Raw genomic sequence first — 5414 nt, 5'->3', positions numbered from 1 at the left:
ATACATAACCAAAGTAACACACTAAGATAATGGTATCATCTAATTAGAAAGAATGTAATTTTTGGATCAGAAATGAAAAAAGTGTTTTTACTCCTTCCCGCCCCTTTGGTTTTTTTAATAAAACTAATTAAAATGTTGAAATAACGAACCTTTGAGGTTTGTATCTTCCTACCACCATGATAAATTGTGACCAAAATTAAATGACATAAATATCTCACAGGCCTACACAGAAATCATCATGCCAGATTTCATCCAAATCTATCCATCCAGTTCGGAGATATCAAACAAAATAGAAGTTAACATGCATGCAAACATCTTTCCAGAATTTCTCATTGCTATAATTGTGTTTCTGATAAAAGGAAAAAAATGTGCAAAAACAGATTAAAATTATAATTTGCTTAAACCCAACATGCAAAACTTGACTTGATTACTATACTTTCTGTTACATAATATGCCTGTATAGTTTACTGTATAAAACATATACTAATCGGGCCAAATCTGTATTGCTGCAAAATAACTGTATAGCCAGAAAAGTAAAAATACAGCACATTAGATAAAAAAAAAAAAAAAAAATACTACATATCAAAATCCCTGCAACTACAATTATATAATATAACTTCACCTACAACCAATAAAATCAACTAAGTTTTAATTATTCAACAATTTTACAATGAAAATGTTATACATTCAATAAAAAGTAACCATACTAAATAATCATTAAAAAAAATTATACACAGGTTAACTGTTGTACATAATAAGAGACTTTTTAACGGGCAAGTAACATAAAACAAATGATACGATTAAATGTCAATATGGCCCACCTAACTTTATCTATTCATTTGTCAATGGCATAAAAGTAGATGATTATGCAATTATAAATTAAATTACAATTAAACTTACCTGACGTAACTGTTGATGTACTTATACTACATTAAAAATCCCTGAGTACTAATTACGTAACACATAAGTAAGGGAATTCGATGCATTTCTAAAATTATCCCTGTATACGCACTCGGAACATTCGAGAAACAAAAACATTGAAAAGATAATCTATTAAATCAGACGCTAGTTTTTCATTAACCTAAGAAATTCAACTTACGTACGTTATACAAATGTTATTATAAAGATAAATCTAATGCAATATCAGTTTTTTCTTTAAAAAAATAAAATTGTTACAGCATGAACGCGGAAAATAAATATGCCTATACGTATACAAAACGTTTACCGACGGTCCCGCGAAATTCTACGTCTCTGTAGGAATGTGTTGACGTACCACTGCTCCTAAGATACTATATCATTAAACCTAATGACAGTAGCAGACAAAAAAACGTTATTTTTAAATTTTGTTAACTAGAATCTTAATTCTCGTTATTTTACACGAATAACCATTGCAATTTTATCTTCAAACTGAATAGAAATCTCAAATTAAAATATTAAATTTAAAAATGAGAGCATTAAGTAAAATGTACGGATTTTGATAAGCATCATATTTTTAATACTATTATTATTTTTAATACCGTACTTAACGTTTATTTTTTATTTCTTAATGTTTTAATTCTCTTAGTTTAGTATATCAAAATTAACATTGTAAAAGTTTAATATGAAAAATCGATTACATGAATAAAATTACGTGATTAATATATCCATGTTAAATTTGTTTTTTTATCTTTTATGACCGCGTAGGATCGATCACTTTAAGCAGCCCATTATCCAAGTCTCTTCGAACGGATAGTTCGGATCTTGCATTTCCATTTGTTTTATTAAAAATGAAAAAAATAATTATTTAACTTTAAACTAGTAAGTACTGTTACACACTTTACATGTCATTCATAAATCACAAAAATAATTGCTCTAAGAAAGACATTAAATTTATTTTATTTTGGCAATTAAAAAAAAAACCGACCGTGACAGGACTCGAACCTGCAATCTTCGGATCCGAAGTCCGACGCCTTATCCATTAGGCCACACGGTCATACAGAACACTGCCTCCAAAATATATTATATAAATGACTACAGCCTTTCGCAAATGTTTCTAAATTTTAATAATTTATTTTGTTATTGGAAGAATTTTATGTGATATTTTCTCGTTACGTAATTATATTGAGATATTACGTAAAACTGACAATTTTACTTGTAAGTATTTAAAATTCATACACTGCACTTGTTAGGTAGCAGAAAGTGAAAATATAATATAAAATATTAATTTATTTTGTCTTATTGTTCATATCAGCTTTAATTTTAGAAGTTAAAAATTATTTCATTTATAATACTAATGAACATTTCTCTTCTATATTATTCAACTGTATTTTATAATGCTAACTATCAAAATGATAAATCACATTGAAAAAAAAGCAGTTTCAAATGTACAAAATAGTAAATTAGTAACTACAAAAATTAAAATTACAAAAAGTTGTAACTAATGTTTTTGTTTACTTCATTACTGTTTTAAAGCCTTTTTAAATTTAGCTTATAAAAGAGTACTGCCACAATGTTGATTACAAAAAGAATTTATATATATATATATATATATATATATATATATATATATATATATATATATATATGTTAGTATTAAAGTATGAAATCACTTAATCTTGGAATGATATATAATTTTATGAAAATTATCCATCTAAGTGTGATACAGTATATCTATAACTACTGATTTTAGTAAAAGAACGAAAAAGTTGTTATAAAAACTTTTTAAAATTTCAAAACTGCCCACAGTTTGTTTTTTTAGTTTTACTACTGTGTATTAAAAAAATAAATGAATTATGAAGTGTGTATTTTTTTGTTTTCTATTCCCCTCATGACAAAATATTTCTTAAGTCAATCTTCCCTGTTAACGAAGTTTTAGTTTAAGTTTTTCCTACAATTTGCATTTATCATTACTATCCCTTCAAAATTAGCTGAGTTAAGGACAAAACATTCAAATCAATCATTTCTTAAAAAAACACATTTTCAAGAATAACTAGGATGAGTTTAGTCAAAAATACTTACACTGCTTAAAATTTTCTTTCTGTTTTTTTAAGAAAGGAATAAGGCGGCGCATTTAAAGAATTTTATTTTTTTTTAAATAAAATAAATATTTTAGAAACCCAGATTTAGAAATATAAAAATGAATAAAGATAATATAAAATTAAATATATTACAAAAATATTACATACATAAATACAAAAAATTTCAATTTGGTAAGCCATCAGACAGTGTTTGAGGGAGACATTTTGTTATAAAAACTGCAATAGATAGCAGCTCTTGTGTAAATTAATATGCAATTATCATTATGTTAGTATGTATTTTTATTATGCAATAACAGAATTATTTCAATCATAACTGAGGATGCGGGATCCGACGAAAGTACTTTCATGAAAAATTAAGGTAAGATATGTCTTATCTCAATATACTGCACATGTATATTCACTACTTGTGTGTATGTATGTATGTGTGTATGTGTGTGTGTGTGTGTGTGTGTGTGTGTGTGTGTGTGTGTGTGTGTGTGTGTGTGTGTGTGTGTGTGTGTGTGTGTGTGGGTTTGGGTGTGTGTGTGCAATATAATATATATTGTATTATATTTAATAGTATTAAGAATTATTAACATCCACCTTACTAACAATATAAGTTTAAATTTCCACCAAATAAGTTAAAATGTGTCATGACTGTTCATGACACAAGTCATTAAGTCATGACACAAGTCCAGTCATGACTGTCTGGTCCTAACAGTATACTGAAGAAAAATATATGTACTCTGGTGGATTAAAATGAAATCAAACGGAACCATGTTATCAAAGAGATAATTGTTAGAATAAATTATTATTTCTTTATATTATGTTTGTATATTATTATGTTTTTAAATAGGAACCATGTTATCAAAGAGATAATTGTTAGAATAAATTATTATTTCTTTATATTATGTTTGTATATTATTATGTTTTTAAATAAACATGGTAAATATAAATTTAAAAAAAAATTTCAACCCATCTCTTTTGGAGATATAGCACCATTGCTTTATCACAAATAAATGGAATTTGTTTTTGATAAATTTGAACGTGTATTCATTTGTATTTATATTCATGTATTCATTTGCATATTTGTGTTCATCTATTTTGTATTCATCTTATAGCATATTTGAGGACGTCAGAAGTTCCTGAAATTCTGGCTTTTTTTTTATTAATTTAATTTTCAGAAATTGTTATATGTTTTGAGATGATACATAATTACACTTTTTTTTCAACAATCATCTTCTTTGCTGATGCACTTGTTTAGGTGCAAAATTCAAGAATCAAAGATACTCATTCCTTTATTCATCATAAACATCATAAAATTCGGACACTAATATTGCACCTGCTGCACACTCATTACATTAAGCCCTCAACTGCTTCAACTTTTAATTTATGTTGTTTCTTTTGGTCAGGAAAACTGAATAATATATTGTAACTCTTTATGTGTACAGACAGATAGAATATTTCTGTTGTTGAAATATTACAACAGAAGAACATGGTGGGAGTTGATTACTTGCTTTATGTAGCAGGCAACATCTAAATTCTAAAATATATAACAAAATTTTTTGTCTGAGAATTAACTTGTTATGCATTGTAGTAAATCAACAACTGAACACGGAAACTTATTTTCTGACTTCTTATTCTTTCTTTTTTACTGTTCTAAATACATTTTATTTATATCTATAAGATTTTTAAAAATTGCATAAGAGAGTTTAGAGGTGAATATTGTATCTTACCAATACAATAATATTGTGTTGGAGATTATGTAACAGATAAATATTACTGGAAAAGTTAAGCTGAAGAAAAAAAATTATTAGGACTAATATATTGGTGAAATAATAATAAATGGAGTAAATTAATAGAATGTCATATCAGATTATTTTTATAAAGACTAGAATAACTTGTTAATGATGAAAACAAGATAAAATTCGTTGGGTGGTTTGATGAACAAGTATGGCGATGGGAGGGAAAATTTAAGTGAAAAACTTAAAAGGAAAGAAGCCAATTATTCAAAAAACTAAGCTCTAAATAAAATAAATTACTATAAAACTGAAATATTTTAATTCATTTTTAAATATATTCTGTTTAATAAATAAAAATGTATTGTAAAAATAGCTTATTTATTTTATTAGTTTGAAATTAAAAAAAAAATAAAATAATGAGGAAATCTATGTGTATGATCGTTTATGTTATTAAAAAATCATTCCTATAATATAAAAATATTAATAACCATAAATGAAACAAAATATTAAAAAACATAAATGAGTAAAATTTTTTAAACAAAAAGAAAAAATAGAATGCCAAAAATTTAAAAAAATTTGATAGAAACCGAGATATTAGCCTAAACTCAAAACATAACTGAGCTGTTTTGTATAAATGTAAAATAAAAAGGCTTTTAATTATATATATTATATATAT

The 5414-nt window shown here is 25.6% G+C and overlaps 1 non-coding gene across 1 annotated transcript; it reads right to left on the bottom strand.

The window, feature by feature from the left end:
* Window positions 1-1899: 1899 nt before the first annotated feature.
* TRNAR-UCG (transfer RNA arginine (anticodon UCG)) lies at window positions 1900-1972 on the bottom strand. The gene has a single exon. It is a non-coding gene; the product is annotated as a tRNA-Arg (tRNA).
* Window positions 1973-5414: the final 3442 nt, after the last annotated feature.

Source organism: Lycorma delicatula, chromosome 2 (assembly GCF_047948215.1).
Source record: "Lycorma delicatula isolate Av1 chromosome 2, ASM4794821v1, whole genome shotgun sequence".
NCBI lineage: Eukaryota > Metazoa > Arthropoda > Insecta > Hemiptera > Fulgoridae > Lycorma > Lycorma delicatula.
This window is presented reverse-complemented; position numbering and strand designations above follow the sequence as displayed.